The 13,132-nt window shown below is 36.2% G+C and overlaps 1 protein-coding gene across 9 annotated transcripts in view; it reads right to left on the bottom strand.

Annotated features, from left to right (window-relative positions):
- Nucleotides 1–13,132, bottom strand: part of LOC113740566 (uncharacterized) — a 32,669-nt gene that overhangs the window by 8,616 nt on the left and 10,921 nt on the right. For 2 of the 9 annotated variants that reach the window (XR_011813790.1, XR_011813792.1), the window contains one exon: nt 5,557–12,997. The exons of 6 other annotated variants lie outside the window; for them this stretch is intronic. The gene's annotated coding sequence lies outside the window, so the exon portion shown is untranslated. Of the gene's footprint in view, nt 1–6; nt 4,910–5,556; nt 12,998–13,132 lie in introns of those variants that run through there. One more of the 9 variants, XR_011813791.1, reaches the window with a different exon arrangement.

The raw sequence follows: 13,132 nt of genomic DNA, 5'->3' as shown, positions 1-13,132 counted from the left end.
GTTTGAAAGGCAAAACAAGAAAGGTGAAACATGAAAGTATTCACATCTGATGTAAAGGGTTTGTGCAAGGACAAAGGTAAAAAAAGAGACAGCAAGGTTCCCTTGTTGGACAATAGATTAACATTTATGCACTTCCCTTCTCCGGAGGACAGAATGTCAATTGCACCTAAAAAATCCAGCCCCCCCCCAATGTGCACGCATACAGCTAACCACTAATATATAGTAAATGGAGCAGAAATTAAGAACAATTGGCAGATTAGGTGACCATCTGTATGTCAAAGACGCATGGACAGGACTTATTTTGACTACTGTTCGGATAACAATCTGTTAAGGTTTTATACGAATAAACAATTAATCGTATATGCAGTCTTACATATACTGCACAACATCAAGGAACAGGAAAAGGATATCACCAAGTAGTGAATGATGTCAATCAGATATAGCAAAGTTAAATGGCTGGAACTGAATTAAAGTTAATGGAAAAAATACCATTTGTAAATTGTTCCATTGAGACTCTTTAGCCAAGAAGCACCTCTTATTCTCGTCCCAACCAAACGTCGAGTGGAAAAGGAGTGGGGAGTGAAATCCAAACATTGCATCAGATGCCAATTGGTGCTGCGCACTTGAATTCGACTTAGGGGAAGTAGTATGCATGGACTATGTACCATTCTAAATATGCGCGGTTGAAGAAGATTTAGCGTGCCTTTGCCAAGTTAAAGGGTATGCGACAAACTTTCGAAACTGGTATTGGTTGGGACGAGAATAGGAGGTGCTTCTTCACTGAAGAGTCTCAATAGAACAATTTGCAAATGGTATTTTTTCCATTAACTTTAATTTAGTTCTAGCCATTTAACTTTGCTATATCTGATTGCCATCATTCACTACTTGATGATGTCCTTTTCCTGTTTCTTGAGGCTGTACAGTATATGGAAGACTGCATGTACGATTAATTATTTATTCGTATAAAGACTTAATAGATTGTTATCCGAACAGTAGTCAAAATAAGTCCTGTCCATGCGTCTTTGACATACAGATAGTCATCTAACCTGCCAATTGTTCTTAATTTCTGTTCCATTTACTATATGCTGGTGGTTAGCTGTATGTGTGCACATTGGGGGGCTGAATTTTTTAGGTGCAATTGACATTTTGTCTTCCGGGGAAGGGAAGTGCATAAATGTTAATCTATTGTCCAACAAGGGAACCTTGCTGTCTCTTTTTTTAACTTTGTCTTTGCATAAACCTTTTACATCAGATGTGAATACTCTCATGTTTCACCTTCCTTGTTTTGCCTTTCAAACAGGAGAACCAGGATTATAGGCACTTCAGATATTGCCAATGCGTTGACAAATATGCAATCCTGTCCGAACTCTTAGAAGGAGAAACCGCCACAGGGAGTCAAGCTCAAGCCTCTTCAGTACCGCCCTCAATTTACATCCACGCAAGCGAGCTGGGCACAATCGTGGGCATATTTTCTCTTCACCCTTTGGTGATGAAATATACAACGCCTGCCAGGATGCCAGTTTCAACGAAGAAGCTTCAATTGTAGGAGTGAAGCGAGGTTCGAGCAGTCAGGAGGCCATGATCTCACTCCCAACTGGATCCCGGGGAAGCAAGTCAAGTAGAAGTACGGACAATCCATTCGTTGAGTGTGCCAACTCGCTCTCTACCCTAACGAATTCTGAACTACATATCAAGGGTCGCCGAGAATCTGAAAAGGAAAAATTTGATGTGGATATGGCAGCTCAGGTCGTGGAATCGTTCGAATCGCTGGACAAAAGGAGGAAGTTCGCTGCAGTTTTGGCACTCCAGGACGACAAGTGGCCGAAGACTTTCCTGAGTCTCAGTCGCGATCTTCAAGAGTATTGGTTGAACCCTCTTTGGAGATTGCCCCTCAGAGGACACCCGATGGAAAGTAGTCGAAACTTGGAATTTTAATGGGAGTTTCAAGGCAACTACTTTGGGACTATAGACTGCTCGGCCTATGCAATTATTTGAGTGAAAATACCATGCAATTGGGATTTGAGTTGGGACTTTTAGTTCCTTGAATGTGATTTTAAATCTACTGCCTTGCATAAACTTGTTTGGATAATTTGTCGATGTTGAGTTTCTTATTCTGCAGTTATTTGGACAGCCCTGTTTGGTTTAAAACTTTGGCTTGGAGATTCACTTGTTTGGAGGAATTGATTCTAATAGATATATATTATGGTTAAACTTGCAGATTTTTAATTGCATTCTTTTAGTTGCAATTTTTTTTGAAGGACTATACGGATGCCACGAGATTTGATTTGCATTCTTTTATTGTTGTGGCCTTATTTTATATGATGCAGGTCTAATGAAGGACAGGACGGTCCAGACATAAATTGAGTTGACAAAAGTCTAGATACAAATAATAAGAAATAGTTCCAATTAGTAGATTGATTGCTTAGTAGAAATAGTAGAAAGTCCAGCGATGGATACTTAAATTAGGAAGTAGTACAAATACTAGAAATTAGTAGAAAGTAATATAGTAGCTTTCTACACATCCAGATTTTCTAGTTATTATGTCAAGTAGTTTCTACACAAAAGTCAAAAAAAATCTAGTAGAAAGTAGATTGACTGCGGCAAAGTGAGTTTCCCTTACAAAAGTGCATTTCCTTAATAAGTGTTAGATATACAACTATAATAGACAGCAAAAGCAATAACCTGATGCTATATAGACCTCAAAACACCTTTATGCACATGCACCCTATATTCATAATCTTTCAAATTGGCAAAGTATTGACGTGCTCAAACACGTACCGCGTGATTTGAAAAAATATCGCTCCCTCCATATTTCTTTTTATGAGATTTGACGTCTCATACAGTCTTCTCAATGGACGTTATCGTAAGCATACAAATAAAATGGGAATGAATGGAAGCGCGCATGGAGAGACAAAAGCTGCTTACAGGTCATTCGTAATGGAATCCAAAGACGACTCATGTGAGCTAGTAATAATGGAAATAACTGCACACTATTATTCACGCGAACACCTCCAAGGACATATGAAAAAGTAAAATCTTGCGAAGGGTCATGGCCTTTAAAAGGATGCAAAAAATTTGTAGATTTTCCAGGGACATACAGATAGCATAAAAGGAAAGAGAGCATGTGAGCGCATTTAACCATACAGCTCTCATTTAGCAAATCTAGTCGAAGAAAGCACCATTCTAACTCTGTTTTGGTGAAAAAAATCCAAATGAGCGCATTTGGTGATGTGCAGGGAACAAACTCGTCTTCAGACGAATATGATCTTCTATTTGCTGCTGGTGGTGCGCTATTATTTGGATCACATGCAGAACCATACAAAAGCTCAATCCAGAAGGTACCATGCAGGACGTCGACATTATCAGGACGACACTGGATTGAAGAATTGAAGTCAGGCCACCATACCCGAATTATGAATGCAACAAGGTTAAATGTTGATTCTTTCATGAGATTGTGCCAACTTTTGACCGAACGTGGATTTGTTCCCCAAAATCATCAGAAATGTGTTACAATACAGGAGGCACTTGCGATGACATTAGTCATGATGAGCCACAACATGAGAATGCACATGATTGCTGATCGATTTAACCATTCGACGGAGACAGTGCATCACAATATTCATGAAGTTATTCGGAGCCTATGCACATTCGCGCAATTCATCATTACTCCAAGACGGCAGGACGAAATTCATTCGAAAATTATGAACGATAGGAGGTTTTATCCTTGGTTTGAAGTACGGTGATATCAAAATTGCTTTCGAATATAAATCTTTTTCTTTTCAAATTTCATCTAATTAACGTGAATACAGGTGTTGTCTCGCCTTCCAACAAGAGCACACTTCACCATAGGAATTCATACAGGGCTATTAAAAGTGGCAAAAAGCGTTGTGCATAGGAAAATATGGTGACAGATTTTTAGTTTTTCCTTTTTTGGCGTTAGTATATGAAATTAGTGGATTATTTTTAGGCCATATTAATAGTGTACTTAGAACACGTGTCATTCATATACTAGTTTATACCTCATCCATTTAATAGTTTCTTTTTGAAGGACTGCGTCGAGGTTATTGATAGGACACATATACCTGCTTTTGTCCCAAGAGAACAGCAAGTGGCATGCACTAATAGACGCGGTGTACAATCGCAAAATATTTTAGTTGTATGCAACAATGATATGCGATTTGTATATATGTATGCCGGATGGGAGCGAAGTGCACATGATGCTCGAGTCTTGGATGGAATTTTGACCAGCCCAAATCACTTCCCCGTGCCTCCTACAAGTATAATTTGTAATTCACCCCTTCACGTAAATTAAGGCCTCAATTGTATATTTTTATCCCAATCCTTAGAAAATCTAATTATTTATCTTTTCACTTTCTTTTCCACAGTGATTTGATTTAGCCCTTATATTATTTGTTTTGTCTTTTCCAATTGAAAAATCTGGGACATTGAATAATTTGAAAAATAGTAAAAAAGTACAAAATGCAACTAATTCGATCGTATCTTCTAATTGTCATAGAAAAATATTATTTAGTTGACTCCGCGTATCGAAACTTGCCCAATTTCTTACCACTATATAGGGGACGCCAAGTGGATGTTAGTGGTCGCAGGAGAGGGAGATTTGCAATTGCGAAATAACTTTTTAATTACCGACACTCTGTACTACGGAATGTCACAGAGCGAAATTTCGATGTCCTTAAAAGGATATTTGGCATTTTAAGGGAAGCCGCTCTGAACTACATGATGACAACACAGATAAATGTAGTTATTTCTTGTTGTGTCGTGCATAACTTCATTAGGGATCAACAACCAAATGATATGTACTTTGCTAACCCGTACGAGGGGGATCCAGATATTCATGGTGCAATTCCTCCATATCCCGAGATACAGCTATTGCATTCTCCTCCTGAAGCTGTTCAGCAATGGATTGCCATGAAAGATACAATGGTGACACATATTTTCAATACCTATAGAAATACGCGAAATCGTGCACGAAGCAGTGATTTGCTATTCGCTAGAGGCTCGAAGAGTTACAAGAATCACTGTCATATTTGTGATGTCCAAATATATTTCTCGTTCTTAATAATATGGTTGTTGCCTTTCGTTATAATCGAAACATTAATGTCATGTGGTATTTGTACCATAACTCTTGAGTTTTTAGTGCTAGTCACTTGACAAGCTGGAATAAAAAAACCTGGGGTTTATCCTGTCCTAAGATTTAACCGTACTTATAATTGGTTGGGTTTTTAAAAAAATCGAAACCCAAAATTTTTTTTGGGTAAAATACATTAAACCCCCTTGTGGTTTGGGTTATTGTTATAAAACCTCCTCATTGTTTAAAAACCCCCATATAAACTTCTTGTGCTTTGGACTTCTTTAGAAAATGGATGAAAATCATCCAAATTGACGAAAAAACGTAAAATTCCAATGCTGACCCCGTTTTCAAAATGTACCAATAGTTAATTTAGGATTTAGATGTTATTTTACTAAATTTCTTAATTCATTTGAGAACAAAAGGTAAATTAAGGGGCTAAATTGAAATTTTAAAAAGATTTCATCTTTTCCAAACAGTCATCTTCTCCAACTTGCCTTTCACGCTGCAAACACTGATGGCTTTTCCATTGTCATCATCTCTAGGTTCAACCATCAATCATTTATACCAGGCCTCTTTTTTTTTTTTTTTGCATTTTTCTTCCTTTTCCTTTTCTTTTCTTCCTTCATACTAAAATGGATCAGATCAAATTAATATCAACGCCAAGAATCTCAATACTAAATTAAGCAGAAACCGCTCAAATTAAAGTCAACTTGTATTAGATTTGGGCAATAAGAAATCAAAATTCAACTAAAACTCGCAAAATTTCTTCATGAAAACCCACTTCGCATGTTCATATAAACTTTGCCGGCAGTGGCTTCGCTGAAAGCTCCGGGAACACCTTGGTGGGCAATATGGAGCTTCAAGCCATGCATCGGAGTTGGAGAGACGTCTGCAATGATGAGTGGCTTGGGCAGATTGTCTATCGAAATGAGATCTAGACTGGCCTTGTGGTCGTTGACGGACTTGGCGATGCGACCCATACCAGGAAATCTAAGCAGTAGTGCCGATGGCAACAGCGGCGAAGCGAAATTGGTGGTGGCGGTGGATGAGAACGAAGGGGAAAGGGATCACCTGAAGGCTATGAGATGGTGGTGTCTCTGGCTTCAAGAATCGAGTGAATTGTATGTTTAAGGGAGATTTTGAGTTGGTGAGAGAAATTCAAGTCCGATTTGAGAGGGTTTATCAAAGGTAATGGAGCTTTGGGTTTCTACTTGTAGTTGCACCAGAAGGGAAAGGAGAAAAAATGAAAAAAAAGGAAGAAAAGAAGGAGGAAGGAAAGAAGAAAAAAAGAAAAGTAAGATTAACAAAGGTTGGTGTTGATTTTGCTTCAGTTTTTTCTTCTGTTTTTCTATTCCAGATAGTTCAGAAGAAAGAAAAAAAAAGAAAGAACAAGGAAAAAAAGAAAAGAAAAGAAAAGAAAATGTAAAATTATCACATTACCCTTGATGTATTGTTATCACACTCGCTTGTCAAGCGTGTGTAATTCACTTTCTGTCAATTTGGATGATTTCCATCCATTTTCCAAAGAAGTCCAAAGCACAAGGAGTTTATTTGAGAGTTTTTAAACAATGAGGAGGCTTTATGATAATAACCCAAATCATAAGGGGGTTTAATGTATTTTACCCAATTTTTTTTTGCAAATGTGGAAAATGTTGTCGACGCTCTCGGGCATGTTATATGGAAGGAATACCGATAACTAATTCGCTTCCCATACACCCCAATTCATCAGGTGCCAACGAGTGAATAAGAGTCCTTTTGATCAAACTGCGGGACCCGCGCACTATAATTAGCCCATACACCCCAATTCATCAAGTGTCAATGAGTGAATAAGAATCCTTTCAATCCCTGCCTCCCACAAATTTGCCACAATTTGTGAGGTCAGGGGTTCAATCCCTACCTCCCACAAATTTGCCACAATTTGTGGCGGTCTTAATTGACCTTCATCGATGGAGTCTGTACTCACATCGAACCCCCTCCCCTTCCCCTTAAACTATGCTAGATTAGATTATAGGACATCTATCGTTTCGACAAAAAAAAAAGAATAAGAATCCTTTCACTCAAACTGTGGGACCCGCGCACTATATTTAGCAAAGGAAGTGAAATCTACCACCTTCCTGACAAAAGTCACGTAATCATTCCTTTCTCATTACACCAATCCGCCAGAATTCAAATTGCAAACATCTAGCACAAAACCATATTCAGATATGGTAAATCATACAACTCAAATTTTCAATCCAAATCATCTAAACTTTTCCTATCCAAACAAACCCATTATTATTTATGCTTGATTCTGCTTCTCTTCCTTGTTTAAAAAGTGATGCAGTTATATCTCCTTCAATAGTGTTTATTCTAATTTCTTGTAATGGGGGCTGAGTAGCTGTAACTACTTGATTATCTTTCAAATTCCATTTTTTATATAAATTAGTTTGCAAATTTATTTGAGATTTTTCATATATATTCAGCCCTATTTTTGAGGTATAAAACAACAACCATGTGAAGAAAGGAAAATTAAATTTTCTTTGTTTTAATTCATTTTTCCATTCTTTTTTCAAATTTTTTCTACATAAAGGTGATAACTGAGCAAACCAAATCCTTTTATTTGTATTTTCTTCATCTTCAAAATCTTCTTGTAAATATTTATAATTAATTTTAAAATTAGCTTTATTTATAACATTTATCTCTCCTTTCATTTGTGAATGTGTTGGTGAATAATCAGACTGATTTTGATGTATTACTTCAGGTACTGGGGTTTTGAACTTAAATGTTAAATTATTTTCAATAGGGGATACAAATTCAATAGAATTAGAACAAGATTGTCTAGCTGGCATCCACGAAAAATTTGAAAAAGTTCACGGTCTTTCTCTATAAGAAGGAAATTTTATGATTACTTTTCCATCCAGCTCCTCTATTATTTGTTATGCTTATGTTCTTTCTAGGTTTCTTGGAACTTGTGGATTTTGTATTTGAAATTTAGTAGGCACTGTGATTTCATTCTATTTTAATCTTTTAGGGTTGGAGTCATTACAAATTTTGGATTTAATTGTGATAACAAAGGTCTATAATACATTCTATAAATTATAGCAAAATTTTTACTTCTTAACTAATATAAGTGACTTGTCAGGTCTACATGCAAATAAAACATTCTGCGACCTCCTGTTTCTGAACAAAACCGTTGTATGCATAGCCTACAGTTATAAAACTATTATGCCTATGTATTCAGATTGCTATATACTACGGAAAATGTACGAGGTGTCGGAATACTAGAGAAGCAACCAAAAGCTGCCATACGTAACCAAGAATATTAGAATATAAATTCTACTCGAGGTAGAAAAATTCTACGAATTTCATGAATATCTCCTTGACATCAATAATAACGACTCAACCACCTAATATGTAGACAATTTTAACTATGTTCATAAGGTGAATGGTTCTGCAATTGCCCTAAGGTGATAACCTTAAAGAAACTTTCCAGGTCAAGTTGCCAAGCTAAGTACTTGAAAACAGATTCCAAACATAGATATTAATGACTACACCAGACATTGTTAGGAGAATAAAGCTCACTAAGCAAAATTGAGCCATCCTAAACACATTTGCTATAGATCAATGCTACAACCACAGTCTAAAATCAATTCAATCTTCATATCGGACATCTTTCAATGTCAACCCTCGCGACATTGAGCCAATGCACACTAGACCATAATTACTTTGGAATCTGGATACTCATCTTAGTAGTGCCAAATCTAAACACTTCTCTCACTCAAAATTCTCTTCAACAATCATATGGTGACCCAGTCTATGGAACAAAAATAAAGTTAATCCACAACTCAGGCCGGCCACTCCCAAGTATAGATTATCTTTATTTAAGAATCCAATAAAGTGCACAATGTCTTATTCCCCAAGATTTAGTTTAGATCTACTCCTAGATGTTATGCTTCCATGGTCTGATGACACCAACTTATCACTCCCAGACATGCCTACAAAAGTAATTAGTGTCTCACAGAAGCTTTAGCGCTACTACACTTATTAGCTAATATAAGTGATTTGTCTAGTTACATGCTAATAAACCATTGCGTGATCTTCTGTTTGTGAAAGGTAAACAAGCAAAACCATTGTTAATTAATTCAAACTCACTAGATTATGCACAGACTACATTTGTAAAACTACCAAGGCTTACACATAAACACCACCATCTACTACAGAACATGTATGAGGAGTCTAAATAAGAGAGAAACATCCAAAAGCTGCCAGGTGCATCATAGAATGCTAGAATATATTCTATTCTAGGTAGCAAAATACTACAAATTTCATGGATATGTCCTTGACATCACTAATAATGACTCAACCCCCTAAAATGTAGACAATTTTAACTATGTTCTTAAGGTGAATGATTCTAAAATTGCCCCTACGTTGATAACCTTAAAGAAACTTTCCAGGTCAAACCACTTGAATTGAACAAGGAAGGCAGGGGGAGGGGGGGTTGGAGCCCGACAACCTTCAAGAAACTTTCCAGGTCAAACCACTAAGCTAAGTACTTGAAAGAAAATTCTTATAAATATTAATGACTACAGCAGACATTGTTAGGAAAATAACCCTTACTAAGCAAAATTGATCCATCCTAAAACACATCTACCAAAGATCAGCTCCACAACCATATTCTAAAATCAACTCAAGCTTCATGTCGGACATCTTTTATACGTCAAACCCTTGCGACAATGCGAAAATACACAGTAGACCATAATTACTTCAGAATCTGGATATTCATCTTAGTAGTGCCAAATCTATACACCTCTCTCACTCAAAAATTTCTTCAACAATCACATGGAGACCCACTCTATGGAACCAAAATAAAGTTAGGAAAATTCTTAGGCCGGCCGCTCCCAGGTGTAGATTATCCTTATCTTAGAATCCAACACAGTGCACAATGTCTCATATCCCAAGATTCAGTCAAGATCCAGTCCTCAATGTCATGCTTTTCATATTCTGAGACTAATCCTAGCTTGAGCTACCTAAAGTAATTATACCAATTTCTCATGTCCCCAACCTAACCTGTCCTTGGACGACAAATGAAATGCCTTCTTTGCTCTCACTAGGACTCAGTAGTTCAGTATTCCTCTAAAGATTGAAACGTACTTGTCAAAAATAAAGATTGAAATTTTATCCAATCATCAAAAGATCAACCTAATACCCAGGCATCCATGCAAAAGAAACTACGTGTGTCTCTTAGAAGGTCAAGTTCTACTACTCTTATAAACTAACTAATAAAAGTGACTAGTTAAGTTTGCCTGCAAATAAAACCTGTGTTTCTGAAAGGCAAATGAGCAAAACCTTTAATAGACTTGATAAAGTTATTGACAGCCTTCAATTTCAACTACTTAATAAAACTGATATCTGCTACAAAATATGCAGGAGGCTTAATTCAACATTTCATACAAACACACATGGGATAAGAAAGATTTTGTAAATCTCACCTTCCTTGAACTTTCCCTAGCTCTACGACCTCCCCCTTCAATCTGTCCATCTCTCTCTCACACACACATACACAAACACAAACACACACACTGACACACTCCACCAGCAAACACGAACATTAGACTGGAGAACAAATAAGCATGACAGAAGCAATGAAAAGCTGCTAGGTTCAATCCATAACCTTAAAAACTAAATTCTTTCAAAGCAAAAGAATCTCTAAAAATTCCATGGATAGGTCCTTAAAATCATTAATAATGAGGTTACTGCTAAATCTTCAAAGTTTACGACCATGATTTTCATGTAAGTGGTTCTACAATTTCCCTTAGACTGATTTTGTGAATCTCACCTTCCTTGAACTTTCCCTAGCTCTAGGACCTCCCCCCTCAAGCTGTCCATATCTCTCTCTCACACACATACACAAACGCAAACACACACACTAACACACACTCCACCAGCAAACAAGAATATTAGACTGGAAAAACAAATAAGCATGACAGAAGCAATGAAAAGCTGCTAGGTTCAATCCATAACATTAAAAACTAAATTCTTTATAAAGCAAAAGAATTTCTAAAAAATCCATGGATAGGTCCTTAAAATCATTAATAATGAGGTTACTTCTAAATCTTCAAAGTTTACGACCATGATTTTCAGGTAAGTGGTTCTACAATTTCCCTTAAACTGATACCTTAAAGACTTCCAGGTCAACTGCTTAGTGAAGTACTTGAAAGTAAATCCCTTGTCTCCCTCTTTTACTTTTGTCTTTCCACACAACACAGCTCACTCAACTCACCCTATGCCTGGATTCCTACTTCAGAAGCCTCACTCAAATCATCCAGGGCACTCCATCGAGATCTTCAAGTTATAGCTTAAATAAATATCAGAAAACCAGTATTTGTTCGTAGAATCCATTTTATCAGGTCAAAAACCTTAACTCCTTTTTTCTAGTATTTTCTTTAACTAAAGAAGACAAAACTAGGTTTGTGTCAAATGGGAAGGAAACACAAGAAACTAATTAGTACAAAGCATGGATGATTCCCACTCATGGCATAGTATTTTGTAAGTCCAAAGGAAACACCAAAAAAAAAAAAGCACAGTAGTTTAAAATATAAGATTCAAATATTAATAATCAACAAAGCGGACGATAGAACTCTACACTTCTACAACACTTTTATACAATATGTCATCAAAAGTATAGCAACAAATGGAGAAATAAAAAAATTCAAAAACAAAAATGTAATGCATAAACAGATTACACATTTGAACTAGTACTTCAATCTTAAAGAAACTATAAAGCTTTAACAACAAACAAACAAAAAAAAAAGCACTTAAGAGGAGTAAATTGGTTCATCATACATCAAATCCTTTTTTCGGTGATAAAATTAGTTCAAAACTCACAAACGTCATATTGTTTGATAAATAGACCTTTTACCCTTTGAGACTTACAAAAAAAACACTCATAAGAGTAGATAAAATAAGCCATCCAAGAGTAAATGGTATATCCTTCAAACAATTCGTGTGAAAAAAATACTTGATGTATGATGGACTGATTTATTCCTCTAAGTACTTTCTTTCTCTTTTTTTCTATTGGCAAGGCTTAATAGTTTTTTGAGATTGAAGTACGAATTCAGATGTGTAATCTGGTCATATATTATATTTTTGTTTTTGAATTTCATCATTTCTTTATTTCTTGCTGTAGTTTTGATGAAAGAGTGTTTAAAATTGTAATAGAAATATAGAACTGGTTTTGTGGTTTATGAGTTTTTGACTTTTCCATCCTAAGGTATTTTGCTCATTAGTTTTCATTAAGTACTTACAAAACACCGTGCCATGATTGGAAATCTTACAACGCTTTGTATAAGCTATACTTGTTTTTTCTTGTCATGCACTTCATAGTAGCTCAACATAAAAATAGCCCCTTTCTAACAGTCTGAATCTCTCCTTGCCAGATTCAGTTTTTCGTTTCCCTTTGGTAGACTGCTTAGTTATTCTTAAGAACATTGTGAGGAAAGTTACACACAATGGTAAAGTGAGTAAATGGTGTTAGCTCATTAAATAAATGAATATTAATTCCCAATGCAGCACTGTCCCTTATTCCAACATTCATTAACTTTTGGTTTGTTTTGATTTGCAAACCAAACACAGTATTATCTAGTCAATCATAATGAAATATTTTCACTTGTTATCTCACTTAGAACCTTACAGCAAAATTCTGATGACCAAGCATGAAGCTACAATCATTTTTCTAGAGTATTTTGGATGCTTCTTCAAACACACAGGCACACCTAAAAGCTCAATATCTCGGCTAAACTAAATTTCGGCCAGCCTTAGATTTTCAGCTTTTAATACCAAGCATCATGATTACAGAGTCTTATCATCAACACTGATTCTCTTGTTTATGGAGTCTTGAGTTACCAAGCATCATGACCTCTTAATAATCTGTATGAAACAACCAATCATCATCATTAACATGCTGTTCAACCTACAAGTTATTTCTTTTTTGCAACAAGGTAGAGCTTCTACCCTAAGGCCTTACTTACATCGAGGAACTATCATTCTATATCAACTTCTGCA

The sequence above is a fragment of the Coffea arabica genome, chromosome 4e (genome assembly GCF_036785885.1).
Source record: "Coffea arabica cultivar ET-39 chromosome 4e, Coffea Arabica ET-39 HiFi, whole genome shotgun sequence".
Taxonomy (NCBI): Eukaryota; Viridiplantae; Streptophyta; class Magnoliopsida; order Gentianales; family Rubiaceae; genus Coffea; species Coffea arabica.
The sequence above is the reverse complement of the archived record's forward strand: the minus strand, read 5'-3'. Positions and strand labels throughout refer to the sequence as shown.